The 22,848-nt window shown below is 37.5% G+C and overlaps 1 long non-coding RNA gene across 8 annotated transcripts in view; it reads left to right on the top strand.

Annotated features, from left to right (window-relative positions):
- The first annotated feature begins 5,096 nt into the window (after positions 1 to 5,096).
- The window catches only part of LOC106997085 (uncharacterized), a 219,838-nt gene continuing 202,086 nt past the window's right edge, over positions 5,097 to 22,848 (top strand). For 2 of the 8 annotated variants that reach the window (XR_013414527.1, XR_013414523.1), the window contains exon 1: positions 5,105 to 5,395. This is a non-coding gene — a long non-coding RNA (uncharacterized LOC106997085). Of the gene's footprint in view, positions 5,396 to 5,436; positions 6,610 to 22,848 lie in introns of those variants that run through there. The other 6 variants (XR_013414526.1, XR_013414525.1, XR_013414522.1 and 3 more) reach the window with 5 other exon arrangements.

Below are 22,848 nucleotides of genomic sequence, written 5' to 3'. Positions count from 1 at the left end.
ACCTACATAAATACTAATTTCAGTTTTAAATGTTACTTTAAAAAAATCAACACTAGTTTCTAATAATAATCTTATAAAAAATAAATACACAGAAAAAAATAAATATATGTTTTCACATAGGTGTGAAAAGGTCCATGTGAAAAGATCCATTTATTTTTAAAAATGTATTTCCTGGGCCCTTTGAGATAATATTATATAAATTACTTATCTTTTTAATGTATTATATATTAATATTTATTTCTTTGGGTGCCAATAATATATTCAGGGGTCAGAAAAACATTAACTACATCTATGTTTTTGTGGAAATTTTTGATATCTTCAGAAGTCCACTGAAGTTTTATGCAAGCACTTCTTACATAATACAAAGGTTATTTCTACTTACTTTCACCCATTTGCTTCTAATTTTTATTGTCCTCAATATTAGATTTATAGATTCAATATCAATTAGCTTTGAAAAAAGCTATAAGCTGTAAGAATGATCATGAATCCATACACTGGGGTTTCTATATTCCACAAATCTATTAATAAACACTCAAACATATCAAACCATCTCTCTGTTACTGGAAGAAAAAACCCTAATCTGTAATATATTTGATAAACCACTTTTTAAAAAATAATAAGGAATAAATAAATAAATCTATCTTTCTAAATCCCTAAGTATAACACTTTGAAATTCCAAAAATGTTGTTTAAGATACATATGAAAAGGAACTCTTATTTCCTTCCAAATTAAAACTTTGCAAATAAGTTTATTATAAAGATTAACCTGCTTCACAGGCCTAAATAACACAATTCAAGTAATAAAGGCATTTCATGAATTACCCCAAAAAGCAAGAATAAAGCAGCATTATCCTACCTCAAGACATTCACAAGTTTTAACAGAGCAATAGGCATGATCATCTTTGAAGGCTAATTTGCTTTTGAAGAGTATATAGACATGAAAACGTTAAATGATGCTGACATTTAAAAAGAAATTCAATGGTCAATAAGAAACAGCAATGAAAATGTGGTTGCAGCTTGTTCCTCTTTCTTAAATGTGTATGTTAGTGATCAAGTGCCTCAAAGAACACAGATTACTACTTTACTTTTGAGCTGCTGGCTGTTTTCCTTCATCCTTGAAACTAGGGTAACAAGGGTCCAGTTGACCTTGTAGCGGATGATAATCCTTGCAGCATTTTCCCCATAAAGTTCAAGTTGTTTTGTAAATAGTTTTCCAGTTGCCCTAGTTTTCCAACCCATTGACCTGAAAGCCATCTTGTATCTTCAGTAATCTCACAATTTCTTCTTACATATAAATAATAATAGTACTTATCTCATTGTGTGGCTGTGAGGATAAAATGAGTTAATTCACTTCAAATGTCTAGAATAGTGCTAGAAACATGATAAAACAAAACCAAAAACAAACAAACGACAACAACAAAAAACTACCATGCTAGTTGCTCTTATCATTATTGCCCTCATTAAATATGAAAATTAAAAGATACACATATAATTAAGCAGCATTCTTCTAAAATAATTTAATCTAAAATATTATCAAGGCAAAAATGTATGAATTAGCCTCTATCTCATCTTCCTTCTAATCTTAAAATAGATTACTATTTACATAGTATTTGTTTTCATTTTGGTTTCCAGGAAAGACTTTGAAATCAGAACAATCTGTTTTGAATCTTGTCATTTCTATTTACTAGTTATTTGACCCTAGCAAAGTTAATCTTTCTAAGCTTCCCTTAATCCAGTTATAATATAAGAATAATACCCACTTCAAGGTGTTATTGGTAAAATTAAATGAAATAATTTGTGTAAACACCTAACACGTAACCTGGCCCATAGTAAGTGCTTAGTGACTATTTCTTTTCCATTGCTCTTCCTTGTTTTCGAATGTGATGATCTAAAAATATTGACTTTGATAAGAGTAAAGCCAATTTTAGCTCTGTGCCATAATTTTAATCTATTCTCAGTTGCTTTAGAGTTAAGAATCGATTATTCTAATTTTTTTCTATTAGCTCAGAGAGAATTGAGTACAAAATTATGAGAATAAGAAGTAATTGTGGACTTTTAACTAAAGGTCTTTATTGAATACACACATGAAAAACTTATTCTAATCCTTTATAGAAAATTTGATAATAAAAAACTTATTGTTTCCCTGTGAAACCTGTCAATCGCTTTTACTTAGGTCAAGGAAATATCATCTATAATATAACTATAAACATTTATCTTTGTTCAGAAAATCATTCTTAGCTTTGTTTAACTCTATTTTTTATGTTGTCAAAGAAATAAATACTTATGCGAACATGACTGAGAAAGCTGGAAAAATATAAAGAACTAGAAAAAATATCAGTCATAATCTCATACTCAAAAAGAACCATTGTTTAAACATTTTATTCTATTTTTATGCAGAAAATCCATTTAATTTTCAAATATTTGAAACAACCTTTGCAAGATTATGACAATGAGAGAGCTCTAGCATGACTGACTCTATCTTGCTTCTAACCTCACAGGCTGGCTGTCCTCACTCATTCCTGGGTGTAGACCAGGCTAACCACGGGAGCAATTTAGTTTATAGCTTAACTTTAAAGCAAGGATGATAATAGCCCTTCCCAAAACAAACCACCTTTATAAAACTGATAAAACTAATGAAAGACCACAAGGTTAGGATTATGAGAAAGGCCTGAATTCTGCCAAGATACAGGCATAACCGATAACCACCTATTGTTCTGAAGGTCAGAAGATTTGTGACCAATTATTTCCTGTAGATAACATCACTATTTTAGAACCTAAGTTTGGCTTTTTGAGATTTTATGGACTTTTGCATTTCTGGAGACCAAATGATTCCACCTGGATCCTTGATTCAGCTGATCCTGTGGTCCCCACCCAGAGGCTGATTCAGTGTACAGGACTGTTTTCCACACCCCTATGATTTTATCCCTAAACGGTCAACATTTCCCATTCCCTGCACCCTCTGCCTACCAAACTATTCTTGAGCCATCCTAACCTTGGGGGCTTCAGGGAGATTGATTTGAGTGATAACTCCAATTATTTTGCATGGCCATCCTTGCATCAATTAAACTCTCTTTACTGCAAGACTGTGACCTCAGTGAATTGGTTTTGTCTGTGCAGTGGGCAAGAAGAACCTGATGGGCAATTAAATATTCATAAACATATCTCACATTAGAAAAACTATGAAAACCTCCACAAAGGTAAAGTTTTGGGCATGCGCTTGTACATGTAGCATGTACTGATGTACTGGCTGATCCAGGGAGATGAGCTCCATGTCTTGGAGGAGGGAGTGGAGCAGGCTCTTCCGGCGGCAGAGGGACCTGGAGTGCTCAGAGTTTGGGACAAGGAGAGCCAAGTAAATAAAATTACATGGAGGAACCCATCATGTCCGGGGGTTGAGGTCTACTAGGTTAGGGAAAGGTCACCTATAGTCAAAGTTAGCCTTAAGCATGCCATAAATTGCCTGAAAGAGCAGAGAGGTCACACTAACATAAGAAGGACTGAGTAAAGAGCAGATTCTCACTTCCCATCTCCTTCATTTTCCTTCTCACACTACTGCCTAGAACCTAGCCTTTGAATGAAATGACAGATAGCCTCTCTGAACTACATACATTTAAATCATTCTCTTTCTCTAATTCCTTCCCCCTTCTTTTACATAAGAGCGTGGAGTCAAATTCTGAGAAATTAAATATGCACACACAGCATCTTTGTTACCTGACACTTATTCTTCTTATACCTTTAATGTGTCCAGTAAAAGCAGAAAATACACTACATTTAGAATTAAGGGAGACTCTATAGTTACATTATTATGCATTTGAATATACACACACACACACACACACACACACACACATATGTGTGTATATATATATAAATTATAAACCAATCCCAGAAACTCCTCCTCCAATCTTTCCTTGGCAGACCATTTAGAAAAATATATTCAATGTTCCTCTATTTGTTGGGCTTCTTCTACTATAAGGATTTCCACAGTTACTATGAGTTTATGGGATGGTGCTGAATTTTCTAAGCAATAAGATTTTTTCACCACCTTAGCAGAAGTAGGAGCCCAACAGAAGAGATGTCAAACATACTGAGAATTAAAGAGCTACAACTGGCCTTAAAATCTTATAAATTCTATAGTACCAATATGGATCTGGAAAGAGATGGAAATACTCCTTCAGGGACTTAAAATTCTTTCTGCAACTCTCTTTCCCTGCTTTTCTAGTAAATGCAAGATACCTGTGGACCAGAGAGGTATTCTGAGTATGGACCACTTGTCTGGATGGTTCAGAAAGCAGCTTTTTATTAAATCTGGAACTATTTTGTAGTAAGATTCAAGCTAGGTAAGTATATAACAAGTCCAGAGTTTTATTTCATAAGGAATAAGGTTAAGGACATTAGTAATAGAAAAACACAAATTTAATTTAAAACTAAAGATGCTCCTTGGGAGAAATTTATCCCCATGGTGTTGAACTGTATTTGATTTCAGACAATGCACAAAAAAATCAGCCATGGCCTGAGTGAAAGCACAACACCATATTTCTTCTGCCATCTCCTCCAACTCAGAGCTCATTCCTGGAGGGGGAAGAGGAGAAGTATGGACATCTGGAAAGCATTTAAGGTAGAAAATGCATTTGCAAGATCCAAGCCTGCACTGAGGATGGATGTTCACTATCCTGTGGGAAAGGGTGGTGCATCACAAGAAGAAGACTGGGAAGGACTTCAGGGAGTAAAATTTTGGGGAGGGAAGAAACAAATAAGTTATAAAATGAAGATGGACACATGGCATAAGGAATCAGGTTTGACCACTGTGGGGCTCAAAGGACTTTATTGGCTAAACCAGAGCCATGGCCCTCCTCCATCCAACTCTACAGGTTTATGGTTCCTGCTGAAATATTTTAGTGAAGAACAGCTTAAATCTCCCTGGAAGTTCAGTGTGTTATGATACAGAAAAGGAGTGGTAAAGTAGAATTTGGGACTGAGAAAGGATACTTTACCCTGATTTGTCCCTCTACCAAGACAAAAAGGGAAAGAAGGAGTGCAAGTTCCTGTTTCCTAGATCACAGAAGAAAGGAACAGAGGCCCAACTACAAACCTTGGTGAAGCATTGTGACATCAGAAACATCTCTCTGCCTTTATTTTCCTGATGACCTGTGGGTGACAGTGAGACGAACCAACAGCTATTAATTATTAAGCAGATGATCAGGTGATCCATAACTTAATTTTGAGAGAGGAAGAAGAGAGAGCTAAAGTACATGTAGCCCAAAAAAATCATGTCTTGATAAATGGACTATGTATGTGACATAGGCAAAGTTTCCAGATACCAGGGACGAAGGTCAGATGCTGAAATGTAAATATGCCTCTAAAGGAAACAGTTTGGTGGAGAGCTTAAAGTGAAGGTCAGTGAAAGTTTGCCTTCCCAATTGTAACTCCTATGGCAAAAGAGAATGTACGTTGATTCTTATGAGAAGTATATTATTATTTCAGGCATAGAAAGTAAAAGATTGTATTTCTGCTGACTCGAGCTAATGAGTTAATTTAATGTTAGTTTGCATATTAGAAGTTTTAGCAAGATAAGTTTTAGGCAGAGACGTCTGCTGTTGCATGGGAGGAAATACTACACAGCAAAGTTCCATCAGCAAGCTCCTTATATAGAGCCAAAGCAATTTCTGTTTGCATGTGTGTATCTATGTGCCAACTGTTCTTGGGAAAATGGCCACTTGTTATTCTTTTTTTAGCAAACCCTCAGTTCTTTTAAGATACACTTGAGACAATTAAGTAATAAGTCTAAGATGTAGAATGCTTTTTGTTCCATTAGGTGATGATTTCTAGCTGCACTGCTGCTCTCTAATGGGTACCAAAAGGACTCATTTTGAATTCTGATTGAGTTTGGTTTTTAATATTGGTGTGAGTCAAATCATCAAAGCCAGCTGCCTCTGAACATCGACTGGGATGTTGACTGGACAGGGCAACATATTCTGTCAATTACAGGAAGTATCTCAAGTTTCCATCTACAGAATGTAAACATCTATTAAAAATGTTGCTCTGACCTAAAAAGGCAAATTCACTATGAAGAATCAGATACTTCAACTCATTTGTTGAAAGGTGTTGGACCTTTAGTCACATTCATCTCGTGGTTTTCAGAAAACAAATTGCAAGATGGATGTTACATTTTTTTTTTTTTTTTTTTGAGACGGAGTCCCGCTGTGTCGCCCAGGGTGGAGCGCAGTGGCCAGATCTCAGCTCACTGCAAGCTCCGCCTCCCGGGTTTTTACGCCATTCTCCTGCCTCAGCCTCCCGAGTAGCCGGGACTACAGGCGCCCGCCACCTCGCCCGGCTAGTTTTTTGTATTATTATTTAGTAGAGACGGGGTTTCACCGTGTTAGCCAGGATGGTCTCGAACTCCTGACCTCGGTTTTTTACACCTAAGAGAACACTTTGATGAACTTCTAAAAATCAACACTCTAGCACAGTAGAAGGCAGTGACTGTTGATGATAAAGATCAGAAGCCTCACTGTAATTACAGCCCAAATCTGGCACTAAATATGTGTCGATTTTTACTACATACAGACGTCCTTGGCTCTTTGGACTGACAAAATGGAGGAAAAATGAGGTAGGCCCTGGTGTATCTAAAAGCAATATTTATATTGGTGTTTGCTTGTTTGTTTTCTTATGCCTGTCGTGAGGGCCTTCATTATCTTATGTAGTTTTTTTGTGCAAATCACAAAAGATATCCCTTCTGAGTGGACAAATTATAAAAAGATTACCTCTTTATTGGCACTCCTGGTTGGCATTTCTTCTCTGATCTTTGACATGGCTTTTCCAAGCTGGCTCTGCTGAGGTATTTATTCCTGCTTCTTGGAGTCAGCTGTGTTTTCTGAGGAAACCAATCTCAGTGAATTTGAATACCTTGCTCAAGGACACGCCTTTATAGATGGTGTCCAACGAAGTGAACAATAAACATGTTTCATCTCAGTCTGTGCTAGGCAACGCTGCCTTTTAGCAAGGTGATACATGGATTTAGGGCAGTTTGATGACTATACTTGAGATGACTGGAACATTAATATTCACTCTCATTAATGTCACAAAAAATACCATCTTTTGTGACATTAAATGGATTTTTTCCTGGGATTTCACGGAAAATTTAAATTCAGGTACAGTAAACTAAATATAATAAATAAATAATAAATTAATTAAATAATACACTAAATAACAAATTAATTTAAATTCAGGTTCAGTAAACTTTTGTTGAGTACTAAATGTGTAAGTGCTAATTGATAGGGGAAATAAAAAGGCAACCCAGCTAGACAAGATCTCTTCATCAAACAAGACCTATTTGTTTGGTGCAGAGAGCAGAGACAGACAAAGAAGACTCAGTCCCGTAATGGCAGATTTTATTTGCCAAAAGTTGCCACAACCATATCTGTTGCAACCATATCTTCTTTTGCACATGCTCTTCTACAATGTGAGCAGGCATCAAGAGGTAGGATCTGATCCCTTCTCCTTGAATCTGGGTGCTCCTTGGAACTCTTTGACCAGCAGAATACAGCAGAAGTGATGCTCTGTGATTTCTGAGGCTGAGTTGTAAAGAGCTAAGGAGCTTTTACTTTTTCTTTCCTGGGACCCTATCACTTGGAACCATGAGTCAGCCGGTTAGAGATCCAGCACTAACTGTGGTGGGCATGTAATGGGGAAATCAAACCACATGGAGAGACCTTCTGTAGTTGCTCTTGTTGACAGTTATAGTCTTGAAGTCATCCTAACTCAGGTACTAACATGTTGAGAGAATGAACCTCTAGGTGATTTCAGTCCTCAGCCATCCCGAGAACCTAGCCTTCAATTCTTCATAGCCCCAGATATATATGGAGCAAAAATAAGCTATCCCCACTGTGCCCTGCCCCATTCCCACAGGATCCATAAGCATTAAAAATTGTTAATCTATACCATTAAATTTGGGATTAATTTGTTCTACAGCAATAGTAACAGAAGCGTTATTCTCCTGAGATAAGTCTGAAGTTGTGTGCAGCAGGAGGAATACTGGCAAGGGTCTGAAAACAGATGTACATCTTTTTTTTTTTCCTTTAGTTTTATGTAGCACTTTTTGTAAAGGGGGAACAAAAAGATCTTGGAAGACAAATAAGCCAATCTACCTAAAGGTCATATTTCCCAGGTGGTTTCTTACTTTGGAAATACTATAATGGTATTTTCTCAAATTGAACAGAAATATACATAAAATGTTCTAACGGAAAGAGCACAATATGTTTCAGGACAAATGAACATTAAAAAAAAATTCCCAAGACACTGTCTCCTTGATGTTGTTTCAAACACTAACAGGAGATGAGGAAGTGCTGTTATTACTTTCATTATATATTATTTGGTGCCTGAGTTACATTTTATTCAGGAGACAAAAAGAAATCCTCTATTTCTGCCCTGATGGTGTGCAATTTAAATCAGAGAGACATCATAAGTGTTTCTGACAGAACACAGTGTTCTGGTTTTTTTATGCTAATTTGAAAGTTTTCAAACAACCTAATCACCACAATGTAAAGATATCAAGTGAAATGGGAAGCAATGAGAGAACACTTTCCAGAGTTTCAAGTCTTTATTTCAACAGGATAACTCTATTTTCAATTCTTCATAAAAGAAGCCAATTGTATCCACCATAATAGTTATAAGAATTACGAGATGTTGAGTTCAGTGATGTGCAGAGAATAGTTTAAATGAATCTTAAAAAAACAAACAGAACCCACTTTAGAATTTGGCTGTAAATATGTTAGGGAAAAAAAAGAACATAATAAAATCTACTAATTAGTTTCAAGGCCAATCTGAATTTGTAATAAGTCTGAATCAAACATTATGATAAGGAAATGTGGTTTTATTACTTTACAATAAAATAAAATAACTTCTGCAGTTTGAAAGCTGTGCAAGTTCTCTAAGACTTTTTTTTTTTTTTTTTTTTTTTACTAAATGGGTAATTTATAACTTGCATCATTGATCAACTGACCTCTCCTGCATCTGCTGAGAACTTGCATTTGCATAGAACTCAACAAACATGTCACAAATAACGACTGCATGTCCAGTTAATTGTCTAGGGTGTGTGGAGAATTCTAGAGAAAACAAACACATCATTCTTGTCTCCAAGAGCTTAAATTCTGTTTGGCAATTTATTTATAAGACACAACTAGCTAAAAATACAAAATGGTTTCTAATTCTAGTTTGTGCTGTAGGAATTCTGAGAGAAGTCGGATTGAAGGAATTACTAAAGATTTCCTGGACAACACGAGCAGAAATTAGTTAGATTTCTGAGACTATAGAACTCTATTTGGACCACAAGACAGAAAATTCTTACTTAATTTACCTTCTGTATTTTAACAGCTTGAAGAAAAAGTGTCTTTCCAGGTATACAAAAGGTAAAGCTTGGTCCTGACTAGCATTTAGATACCAGATGATTTAATTTAAGCCACATAAATTAATGAGATTTTTTAAAAATCAGCTTTTAAAATAATCAGACATACACACATATTCTATACAATATGAATGGTTAAAGTATCAATAATAAGTACCATCAGTCATTGACAATGGGGTTGGCTTGCATTAATAGTTAATTTGACTATCTCTGGGACATGATACAAGAGAAAAATAGCAGGTTTAGACTCAAAAGACATGAATTTGCATCTAGATGATTCTTTCTACCAGTTTTGTGGCTGAAAAAGTCATTTAAATATTTGTAACTCAATCCGAGCTAATAATGGATCTCAATCACATAGGACAAAAGGGAAATGTATTTTTTGACCCTACAGTAAAATAAAATGACTTTAGTCATCAGAAAATGATCTTTCAAATGGAATATCAATGACCTCTAAATCAAAGTTTCCTCATCTGTAAAACAGACCTGATAAAACTCACCTCATACAATTTTTTGTGATGTTTAAAAAAATTGAAATCAATAAAAGAATGTTAAGGAGAAATTTGATAACATAAAATAGGACATTATTATGAGCCTTTAATTTTGTTTTCTAGAGGCACCAAGAAAAAGAAAAAAAAAACAATCTTATTCTGGAAATAAGGATTCTATTCTGGAAATAGTATCAAACCACTAGAGATTTATTGATTATCTGGTATTTCATTACTACCTTTTTTCTGATTTAGAGAGCTCTATAAGAATAATAGCATATCTTAATGAATGACACTAAAATAATTTAACAATTTTGAGCAGTTGACTTAAAATGGGTTTTAAGTCAGAATAAAGTGTACCTTAATTGTCTGATTATGTAACTTTATTTGGCAATCTAATTTATAGGATTTCTTTTCTAAAAGAGTTTAGTTTCCATACTGGTTGCCAGTGTGTATGTGAGGTAGAAAAAAAGTAAAACTTAATGCATAAGGTAAAAGTCAGTCACTTTTTTTGGAGCCTTTATAAAAGTTAAGCGACTGAGTTTTCTTCAGGGCTCCCAAGCCCACTGGGTTAAATAGTTTACTTTGGCCTATATTATTATAATTGGCTTGTAATTCCCTCTGAACTTCCTTTTCTTCCCTCTGTGATTCCCGAGAGGGGACATAACACACTCTGGAGGTTGTTTTGTTTTTCCAACTTGCCTTGCAGCCAACTCTGTGCAAAAGCAAAGGAACTGTTGTTACATGAACCTGGTCTTCCTTATGGCATTCACATCAGTCTTTTACCTAGAATCTTCCAAAATTTGCAAGGAGTTTTCAGGTTCTTCATTGTATCATGCCTTACACAAATTCTCCACTCCTTGAAGAGCGGCTTCTGGTGCATTCATTTAGATAGCTTCTCAGTGTTACAGGAGAAAATCCAATCTCCTTCATAACCTGATGTTCTCTCTTACTACTCTCTGATACCCACTCAACAATTTCCCCATATAGAACTTTTGCTTGGCCCACTTACGCTATGCCCTTGCTTTCATGCTTGAATCAGCCTAAGATGTTGGCCAGGAATACGTTTTTCCCTCTTCTTTGCAGAGCAAATGTCTGTTTATCGTCTCTATTCTAAAGCTGTCTCCTAACTCCTTTATACATTCTGCACTTACCCTAAGGCAAGATTAATTATAATTATGCCATATAGCACTGCATAAGCTTCTCTTGGGGGCAATTATCACAAAACCTTGATTTGTGTGTTAATTTTTCATTTTATCCAATAGAATATAAGTATCTTAGTAATAGAACTCTAAGTTTTATAAATGCCTATCTCTTTTTCTTCAACAGTTGGCCTTGGTTACGTACCAGCTATCTCCTAAATATTAAATAAAGGTGTTTTAAAGTTTCTACTTATTTGCCAAAAGTCTTTTTAGATAAAGTAATAGCAAGTGCACAGGCCCTAGGCAGGAATGTGGTGCAGTGTTTGGGGACTGGCTATGGCCAATGTGGCTGATACAGAGGGGGAAGGAGTAAAGTAGTAAAGATTGGGTCACAGAAGGGCCAGAAGCTGGATCCTGAGGGGTGTGGAAGACCTTGCCTTTTACCCTGGCTGGAAATTTTTAAGTGGAGAAGTGACATGATCTCTTAGATTTAAAAGGCTTACAACAGATTCAAAGACCAGTTGCCACTAAAGCAGGAAGATGAGATAGGAAGCTATTGCAATAATCCAGACGATGGTGCTAATTGTTTCCTGCTGATTCAAAACAAAAATGCTAATACAAACATTGTATGTGTATTTATTACTGTTTATTAACATTTTTTCACTCTTTTCTTTCTTTAGATGATAAATCAATCTAATCATTAAAATTTTTATTCATTCTATTGTTAGTCTTAATGAATAAGAGATTTGTTTAGTGGTCTTATATTCACCTTATCTCCAATATCTTACTATGATTTTCTACATGAAATTGAAACAAGAAACTAAATCTGTTAATATCTGTCTGGCGTTATATCATGTTACTCTCTTTGCACTTAACTCTGTATTTCATATTATTCTAAAATGATGATTAGTCATTAATCAGGAATGTTCTGAATGACTTAGTGTAATTAAGATTTTGCTACAAGCTTACATTAAAATAGTGTTATGTTTTTAATATCATTTCTATCTCTTTTGATTAGTATTTTTTACTTTTTTAGTACCTAAAACCACTTAGGTGTTAAGCACCAAGATAATTTTTTGATAAACTCTACATAAGTATTCACAAGTAGATTTTTGTATCCTCAGTGCACATTGTTCAATATCAACAAATATTAGATGATTAGTTACTCTGCTGAAGCATTGACCTTTCAGCTGCTCACTGACAACTCTCAATGAACTTTGTACATGACTGCTTATTTGGACTGTGAATTCCAGTTTGGTTGTGAGAAATGTTTATTTTCCCACCCCTGTGTATATAGTTATGCTAAAATATTTCATTGCTATTTTCTTTAACCCATGCACTGAATACAGACAAAAACAGGGAAAAGACTTGTACAGTTATTGTTATAAAATTTCTGGAAAAAACTAACATGGAGATAAAAATTAAAAAAAAAAAAAAGTCAGCATGTGTTAACCCAATTTTATGAACTAAGTTTGAGCATTCACAGATGATTAACTTTGGGAAAAATAAATTTACAGGTGTGTGGCTTTATTTCTGGGTTCTCTAACTTGATCCTTTAGTCTATGTGTCTGTTTTGGTACCAGTGCCATGCTGTTTTGGTTACTGTAGCCTTGTAGTATAGTTCAAAGTTGGGCAATGTGATGCCTTCAGCTTTGTTCCTTTTGTTTAGGATTGATTTGGCTATTCAGGCTTTTTAAAAAAATTCCATATGAATTTTAGAATAGTTTTATTTTCTGATTCTGTAAAAAATGACATTGGTAGTTTGCTAACAATAGCATTGACTCTGTGAATTGCTCTGGGCAGTATAGACATTTTAACATACATCACTGATTCTTCCAATCAATCATCATGGAATGCTTTTCCATTTGTTAATGTTGTCTCTGATTTCATTCAGCAGTGTTTTGTAATTCTCATTGAAGAGATATTTCATCTCCCTGGTTAGCTGTATACCTAGGTATTTTAGTTATTTTGTGGCCATTGAAAATGGGATTGTATTCTTCTTTTGGCGTCAGCTTAGCCACTATTGGTGCATAGAAATGCTACTGATTTTTGTACACAGATTTTGTGTCCTGAAACTTTACTGAAGTTGTTTATCAGTTCCATGGGCCTTTGGGCAGAGACTATGGAATTTTCTAGACATAGAATCATATAATCTGCAAGAGAGATAGTTTGACTTCTGTTTTCTTACTTGTTTGTTTGTTTTTAAAAAATTTTGTGGGTACATAGTAGGTGCATATATTTCTGGAATACATGAGATGTTTTGATACAAGCATGCACATAAAATAATCACATCACGGAGAATGCAGAATACATCCCCTCAAAGTGACAGGTGACAATGTGCTAGTAGCACTCACTTGCTCTTGGTGCCTCCTTGGCCTCAGTGCCCACTCTGGCCACGCTTGAGGAGCCCTTCAGCCCACTGATGCACTGTAGGAGCCCCTCTCTGGGCTGGCTGAGGCCGGAGCTGGCTCCTTCTGCTTGCAGGGAGGTGTGGAGGGAGAGGTGTGGGCAGGAACCAGGGCTGTGTGCAGCCCTTGCAGGCCAGCACGAGTTCTTGGTGGGCATGGGCTCGGCAGGCCCCGCATTTGGAGTAGCCAGCTGGTGCTGCCGGCCCTGGGCAGTGAGGGGCTTAACACCCAGGCCAGCAGCTGTAGAGGGTGCGCCAGGTCCCCCAGCACTGCCAGCCCACCCGCATTGTGCTCTAATTCTCGCTGGACCTCAGCCATCTCCCCATGGGGCAGGGCTCGGAACCTGCAGCCCATCATGCTTGAGCCCCCACCCTCACACCAGTGGGCTCCTGCGTGGTCTGAGACTCCCCGATGGAGTTGCTCCTGCTCCATGGCACCCAGTCCCATCGACCACCTAAGGACTGAGGAGCGCAGGTGCGTGATGCGAGACTGGTGGGCAGCTCCACCCTTGGCCCTGGCGTGGGATGCACTAGGTGAAGCCAGCTGGGCTCTTGAGTTGGGTGGGGTCTTGGAGAACTTTTATGTCTAGCTGGAGGATTGTATATGCACCAATCAGCACTCTGTGTCTAGCTCAGCGTTTGTGGATGCACCAATCAGCACTCTGTATCTAGCTAATCTAGTGGGGACTTGGAGAACATTTATATCTAGCTGGAGGATTGTAAATGCACCAATCAGCACTTTGTGTCTAGCTCAAGGATTGTAAATGCACCAGTCAACCCTCTGTGTCTAGCTCAAGGTTTGTAAACACACCAATCAGTGCTCTGTTTCTAGCTAATCTAGTGGGGACTTGGAGAACTTTTATGTCTAGCTCAGGGATTGTAAATGCACCAATCAGCACCCTGTCAAAACGGACCAATCAGCTCTCTGTAAAATGGACCAATCAGCAGGACGTGGGTGGGGTCAGATAAGGGAGTAAAAGCAGGCTGCCCCAGCCAGCAGTGGCAACCGGCTCGGGTCCCCTTCCACACTGTGAAAGCTTTGTTCTTTCGCTCTTTGCAATAAATCTTGCTGCTGCTCACTCTTTGGGTCCTTACTGCCTTTATGAACTGTGACACTCACTGCGAAGGTTTGTAGCTTCACTCCTGAGGCCAGCAAGACCACAAACCCATTGGGAGCAATGAATAACTCTGGACAGGAGGAATGAACAACTCCAGATGTGCCACCTTAAGAACTGTAACATTCACCGTGACGGGCTGAAGCCAGCAAGACCACAAACCCACCAGAAGGAAGAAACTCCAAACATATCTGCACATCAGAAGGAATAATCTCTGGATACACCATCTTTAAGAACTGTAACACTCATTGAGAGGGTCCGCGGCTTCATTCTTGAAGTCAGTGAGACCAAGAACCCACCAATTCTGGACACAAAAGCATTTATCCTTTCAGTTACAAACAATTCAATTACATTCTTTATTTTAAAATGTATGCTCCAGTTATTGTTGACTATAGGCATCCTGTTGTGCTATCAAATATTAGTTCTTATCATTCTTTCTAAGTTTTGTACTTATTAACCAACCCACTTCCCTCACAGCCCCCAGCTAGCCTTCCCATCCTCTAGTAACCGTCCATCTACTCTCTGTGTCCATGAGTTCAGTTGTTTTCATTATTAGATCCCCAAAGAAAATGCATTCTTTTGGTTTTTCTGTACCTGGCTTATTTCACTTAACATAATGATCTCCAGTTACACCCATGGTGTTGCAAATGAGTGGATTTCATTCTTTTTTTATGGCTGAATAGTACTCTGTTGTGTATATGTACCACATTTTTTTTTTTATCTGTTCATCTGTTGATGAACACTTAAATTGCTTCTAAATCAGCTATTTTAAACAGTGCTGCAACAAACATAGGAGGGCAGATATCTCTTTGATATACTGATTTCCTTTCTTTTGGGTATATTTTGTGGATATATATCTAGCAGTGAGATTACTGGATCATATGGCCGTTCAATTTTTACTTTTCTGAGGAACTGCCAAACTGTTCTCCATAGTGATTGTACTAATTTACATTTCCACTAACAGTGTCCAAGGGCTTCCTTTTCTTCACATCCTCACCAGCATTTGTTATTGCCTGTCTTTTGGATATAAGCCATTTAAATTGTGGTGAGATTGTAGTTTTAATTTGCAGTTCTCTGATAATTAATGATCTTGAACACATTTTCATATGACTGTTTGCCATTTGTATGTCTTCTTTTGAGAAATGTCTATTCGAATCTTTTGCCTATTCTTTCATTGAATTATTAGATTTTTTTTCTTATTAAGCTTTTTGAACTCCTCATATATTCTGACTACTATTACTCCCTTGTAGGTGATCAGTCAAAGTGGTTAGAGAAATTATAAAGATAGTTATAGGAAATAGACACAAACCTTCTTGGTAGCTCGGAAGGTTTGCATAGCTTCGGTAAAAGGTTTGGCTAAAGGCAGCTGAATTATCTTAAAAGCTTAGGGTAAAGAAAAAGGGAATGTAGGGGAGTTTATCTAAATAGCTTGTTTACTCATGTTGTCCTAAGACGAACCTTTGGTCGTCCACTAGTGCATAATTGCTCTCTACTCAGGGGTCAGCAATGTTAATTACCCTCTGTTGGTGTTTACTCCAGACCTTTGTCATTTAATCTGTACTAAATAAATGTGAACTTCGCTGGCTTATTGAGGGCGATGCTGCAGACTCAGGCAGCAGAAGCCCCTTAGCTGGACTGACAGGCAAAATATCTGTGTCAGTGTATGTCTTTCATCCGTTGTTGGGTCAGGCTCTGTGGGACAGATCCCACACCTTGTTAGATGGGTATTTTGCAAATATTTTCTCCCGTTCTGTGGGATTTCTGTTCACTATGTTGATTGTATCCTTTGCTGTGCAGATGCTTTAAAACTAAACTGTGCTAAATGTAACCCCATTTTTGCTTTGGTTGCCTGTGGTTGTAGGATATTGTTCAATAAATTGTTGTCCAGGAGAGTTTCCCCAATGTTTTATTGTGGTAATTTCATAGTTTGAGGTGTTAGATTTAAGTTCTTAATTAATTTTTATTTGACTTTTGTATATGGTGAGAGATGGGGTCTCATTTCATTCTTTTGCACATGGATATCCAGTTTTTTTCCAGCACCATTTTTTGGAGATACTGTCTTTTCCCCATTGTATGTTCTCAGGACCTTGATCAAAAATGAGTTCACTCTAGGCGAGTGGATTTGTTTCTCTCTTCTGATCCATTGATCTATGTATCTGTTGTTATGCCAGTACCATGCTGTTGTGGTTACTATAGCTCTGTAGTGTAACTTGAAGTCAGGTAATGTTATTACCCCAGTTTTGATCTTTTTGCTCTGGATAGCTTCGGCTATACTGTATCTTTTGTGGTTCCATATAAATTTTAGGATTGTTATTTCTATTTCTCTGCAGAATGCCATTGGTATTTTGGTAGACATTGCATTGAATGTATAGATTCCTTCAGTAGTACAGTCATTTTAACAATTTTGATTCTTCCCATCCATGAACATGAAATAATTTTTGGTGTCCTCTTCAATTTCTTTCATCAGTGTTTAATAGTTTTCATTATAGAGATCTTTCACTTCTTAGGTTATGTCTGGAATTGGTGGGTTCTTGGTCTCACTGACTTCAAGAATGAAACTGCGGACCCTCGCAGTGAATGCTACAGTTCTTAAAGATGGTGTGTCTGGAGTTTGTTCCTTCTGATGTTCAGACATGTTCAGAGTTTCTTCCTTCTGGTGGGTTCATGGTCTTGCTGGCTTCAGGAGTGAAGCAGCAGACCTTTGTGGTGAGTGTTACAGCTCTTAAGGCAGCACGTCTAGAGTTGTTCATTTCTCCCGGTGGATTTGTGGTCTCACTGACCTCAGGAGTGCAGTTGCAGATCTTCACTGTGAGTGTTACAGCTCATAAAGGCAGTGTGGCCCCAAAGAGCGAGCAGCAGCAAGATTTATTGCAAAGACCAAAAGAACAAATCTTTCACAGCGTGGAAGGGGACCTGAGTGGGTTGCCACTGCTGGCTCTGGCAGCCTGCTTTTATTCCCTTATCTGACCCCACCCACATCCTGCTGATTGGTCCATTTTACAGAGAGCTGATTGGTCCATTTTGGCAGAGTGCTGATTGGTGCATTTACAATCCCTGAGCTAGACACAGAGTGCTGATTGGTGCATTTACAATCCTTTGGCTAGACACAGAGTATTAGACAGAAAAGTTATCCAAGTCCCCACTAGATTAGCTAGATACAGAATACTGATTGGTGTATTTACACACCTTGAGCTAGACACAGAGTGCTGATTGGTGTATTTACAATCCCTTAGCTAGACATAAAGTTTCTCCAAGTCCCCACTAGACTCAGGAGCCCTGCTGGTTTCACCTAGTGGATCCTGCACTGGGGTTGCAGGTGGAGCTGCCTGTAGTTCCGCGCCATATGCCCGCACTCCTCATCCCTTGGGCGGTTGATGGGACCCAGCACCACTGAGCAGGGGGTGGCACTCCTCCAGGAGGCTGGGGCCATGCAGAAGCCCATGGTGTGGGGGAGGCTCGGGCATGGAAGGCTGCAGGTCCAGAGCCCTGCCCTGTGGGGAGGTAGCTGAGGCCTGGGGAGAATTCAAGCACAGCGCTGGTGGGCTGGCACTGCTGGGGGACCTGGCTCACCCTTCGCAGCTGCTGGCCTGGGTGCTAAGCCTCTCACTGCCCAGGGCCAGTGGTGCCGGCCAGCCTCTCCGAGTGTGGGAGACCCGCTGAGACCACACCTACCTGGAACTCATGCTGGCCCACGAGCATGGCACACAGCCCCAGTTCCCACACACGCCTCTCCCTCCACACCTCCCCGCAAGCAGAGGGAGCTGGCTCCAGCCTCAGCCAGCCCAGAGAGGGGCTCCCACAGTGCAGCAGTAGGCTGAAGGGTTCCTCAAGTTTGACCAGAGTGGGCGCTGAGGCAGAGGAGGTGCCAAGAGCGAGCGAGGGCTGCGAGGGCTGCCAGCATGCTGTCACCTCTCAAAGTTAATTTTGAAGTGTTTAATTTTATGTGTGGCTATTAATAATGGTATTACTTTTAACATTTCTCTTGCACATTGTTCACTGCTGGCATATAGAAATGAAACTAATTTTCACATGTTGATTTTGCATTGTGTAACTTTACTGAATCTGTGTATCAGTTCAGATAGTTTTCTTGTGGGCTCTTTAGGTTTTTCAAAATACAAAATCATGTCTTCAAACAAGAATAATTTTACTTCTTTCTTTTCAGTTTGGATGCCCTTTATACTTTTCTCTTATCCAATTACTCTAGCTAGGACTTCCAGTACTAGGTTGAATGACGGTGGTGATAGTATCTTTGCCTTGTCATGTTCCAGGTTTTAGAGGAAAGGCTTTCAGTTTTTCCCCATTCAGTATGATACTAGCTATGGGTCTATGATATATGGCTTTTATTACCTTTAGGTATGTAACTTCACTTCCCAGTTTTTTGAGGGTTTTTTATCATAAGGGAATGTTGAAATTCATCAAATGCTTTTTCAACATCATTTGAAATGATCATTTGGTTTCCATTCTTCATTCTGTTCATATGATGTATCACCTTGATTGATCTGTGTGTGTTGAACCATCCTTTCCTTTCAGGGATAAATCCCATTTGGTCATGATAAATGATCTTTCTAATCTTTCTATTGTTAAATTCATTTTGCTAGAATTTTGTTAATAATTTTTGCATCAATATTAATCAAAAATATTTGCCTGTATTTTTCTTTTTTTAATGTGTCTTTCCCTGGTTTTTGTCAGGATAATACCAAACTCATAGTATGAGTTGGAAATATTCCGTTCTCCTCTATTTTTCAGAATAGTTTGAGTAGAACTGGTTTTCATTCTTCTTCAGATATTTGGTAGAATTCAGCAGTGAAGCCATTAGGTCCTGGACTTTGCTTTACTGGAAGACTTTTTATTATAGCTTTGATCTTGTTACATGTATTGGTTAATTCAGATTTTGAATTTCTTCCATTCAATTTTGGTTGGTCATATTTGTCTAGGAATTTGTCTATGTTTTCTAGGTTTTTCAGTGTATTGATATACAGTTGCTCATAGTAGCCACTAATGATCATTTGAATTTCTGTGGTATCAGTTGTAATGTCTTCTTTTACATTTCTGACTTTATGTTTTTGTATCTTCTCTTTTTTTCTTGGTTAGTAAGAGTAAAGATTTGTCCATTTTGTTTAACATTTTAGAAGACCAACTTTTCATTTCATTGATCTTTTGCATTTTTTTTCCATTTCAATTTCAGTTATTTCTGCTCTGATCTTTATTATTTCTTTTCTTTTACTAATTTTGGGTTTGTGTTGCTCTTGCTTCTCTAGTTTTTTAAGATGCATTGTTGTATTGTTTCTTTGAAGATTTTCATCTTTTTTATGTAAGCAGTTGTAGCTGTAAACTTCCCTCTGAGTGCTGCTTTTGCTGTATCCCATAGATTTTGGTGTGCTGTCTTTCCATTATTATTTGTTTCAAGAAATTTTTAAATTTACTTCTTAATTTCTTCACTGACCCACTGGTCATTCAGGAGCATATTATTTACTTCCCATCTACTTATATAGTTTCAAAAAGTTCTCTCATTATTAATTTCTAATTTTTTTCCACTGTGGTCAGAGAAGATGCCTGATGTTATTTCAGTTTTTTTGAATGCTTTAAGACTTGTTTTATGACTTGAAATATTGTTTATCCTTGATAATTATTCCTGTGCTGAGGAAAATAATGTGTATTCCTCAGCCATTGGATTAAATGTTCTGTAAATATGTATTAGGTACATTTGCCCTATAGCACAGATTAAATTTTATGATTGTGTTGATTTTATGTCTGTAAGACCTGCCCAATGCTGAAAGTGGAGTGTTAAAATCTCCAGCTATTATTGTATTGGAGCCTTGCTCTCTCTTTTGCTCTAATAATTTTTTTTATGTATCCATGTGCTCCAGTGTTGAGTGCTTCTATATTTAAAATTGTTATGTCCTCTTGATGAGTTGACTCCTTTATATAGTTACCTTCTTTATCTCTTCTTCTAGTTTTTGTCTTGAATTCTATTTTGTCTAATCGATGTATATAGTGGCTCCTGCTCTTTTTCAATTTCCATTGGCATGGAATGTCTCTTTCCATCCTTTGATTTTCAGTCTATGTATGTCTTTATAGGTGAAATGTGTTTCTTTTAGGCCATAGATTGATGAGTCTTGTTTTTTCACCCAATTAGCCAGTCTATGGCTTTTGACTGGAGATTTTAGTCCATTTACATTCAATATTATTATTGATAAGTAAGGCCTTATCCCTGCCGGTTTGTTACTTGTTTTCTCATTGTTTTTATGGTCTTCTCTTCTTTCTTGCTTTTTTTGCTGTCTTTCTCCTGTAAAGGTGATTTTATCTGGTGATATAATTTAGTTTCTAGCTTTTTCTTTTATTTTGTATCCATTATATGATTTTGTTTTCAGGTTACCATGAGGCTTGCAGATACTACCTTTAACCCATTATTTTAACCTGATAACAACTTAACACTGTTTGCACAAACAAATAAGCCAAAAATAAACTAATAAAAAATCTACTCCTTAACTTTGCATACCTCCTTTTTAACTTGTTGTTGCTTCTATTTATATCTTATTGTACTGACTGTATCTTGAAAAGTTGTTGTATTTATTATTTTTGATTGGTTCATTATTTACCCTTTCTATTTAGGATAAGAGTAGTTTACATACCACAGTTACAGTAATATTCTGTGTTTTCTGTGTACTTAATATTACCAGTGAGTTTTGTGTCTTTGGGTGATTATTTATTGATCATTAATGTCCTTTCCTTTATGATTGAAGCACTGTCTTTAACAATTCTCGTAGGACAGGTCTGATGTTGATGAAATTCCTCAGCATTTGTTTGTCTGGGAAAGTATTTCTTCTTCATGTTTGTAAGATATTTTCACTGGATACACTATTCTAGGATAACAGTTATTTTCCTTCAGCATTTTAAATATGTCTTCCTACCCTCTCCAGGCCTGTAAAGTTTCTAGTGAAGAGTCTGCTGCCAGACATATTAGAGCGCCATTGTGTATCATATGTTCCTTTACTCTTGCTGCTTTTAGGATCTTTTCTTTATCCTTTGGGAGTTTGATTATTAAATGCCTTGAGGTAGTTTCCCTTGGATTATATCTACTTGGTGTTCTATAACCTTCTTGTACTTAGATATTGGTATCTTTTTCTAGGATTGGGAAGTTCTCTGTTATTATGCCTTTGAATAAACTTTTTATCCCTGTCTCTTTCTCTGCTTCCTCTTTAAGGTCAATAACTCTTAGCTTTTTCCTTTTCAGGCTATTTTCTAGATCCTCTAGATCAAAACATCCATGCTATGTTGTTTTAAAATTTTTTTTCTTTTGTCTCCTCTGTGTATTTTCAAATAGCCTGTGATCATTAATTCTTTCTTCTGCTTAATCAAGCTCACCAATTCTTTCTTCTGCTTGATCCATTCAGCTATTAAAGGACTCTGTTGCATTCTTTAGTATGCCAATTGCATTTTAAGCCCCAGAATTTTGCTTGATTCTTTTTAATTATTTCAATTTCTTCATTAAATTTATCTGATGGAATTCTGAATTTCTTCTCAGAGAGTGTTCTCTTGAATTTATTTGAGTTTCCTCAACACAGCTATTTTGAATTCTCTGTCTGAAAGGTCACATGTCTCTGTTTCTCCCAATTGGTCCCTGGTGCCATATTTATTTCATTTGGTGAGGTCTTGTTTTCCTAGATGGTCTTAATGCTTGCGGATGCGTGTGAGTTCCTGGGCATTAAAGAGTTAGGTGTTTATTGTAGTATTCATAGTCTGGTCTTGTTTGTACCTATTCTTCTTGTGAAGCCTTTCTAGATATTTGAAAGAACCTGGATGTTGTGATCTAAGCTGTATTAACTTTAGGGGACACCCCAAACCCAGTTATGCTGTGTTTCTTGCAGACTCATAGAGGTACGCCCTTGATGGTCTTGGACAAGATCTGTAAGAATTCTCTGGCTTACCAGACAGAGCCTCTTGGTCTCTTCCCTGACTTTTTCCCAAACACAATTTTGCTCTATGTTCTGAGCCACCTAAAGTTGGATGTGGAGTGACACAAGCATCCCTGTGGCCACCACCACTATGACTGCACTGCATCGGACCTGAAGCTCCCTCAGCACTGGGTTTTGCCCAAAACCTGTTCTAATCACTCCCTGGCCACTACTTAAACATTTGTTCAAGGCCTTGGGCTCTACAACCAGCAGGTGGCAAAGTCAGCCAGGCCTGTGTCCTTCTCTTCAGGGCAGCAAGGACCCTTAGACCCTGGATGGGTCCAGAGGTGCATCAGAGAGTCAGAACCTAGAGTCAAAAACTTGGAAGTCTACCTGGTG

This window comes from Macaca mulatta, chromosome 2 (genome assembly GCF_049350105.2).
Source record: "Macaca mulatta isolate MMU2019108-1 chromosome 2, T2T-MMU8v2.0, whole genome shotgun sequence".
Classification (NCBI taxonomy): domain Eukaryota; kingdom Metazoa; phylum Chordata; class Mammalia; order Primates; family Cercopithecidae; genus Macaca; species Macaca mulatta.
Note: the sequence above shows the minus strand (reverse complement) of the source record. Positions and strands in the feature narration are given on the sequence as shown.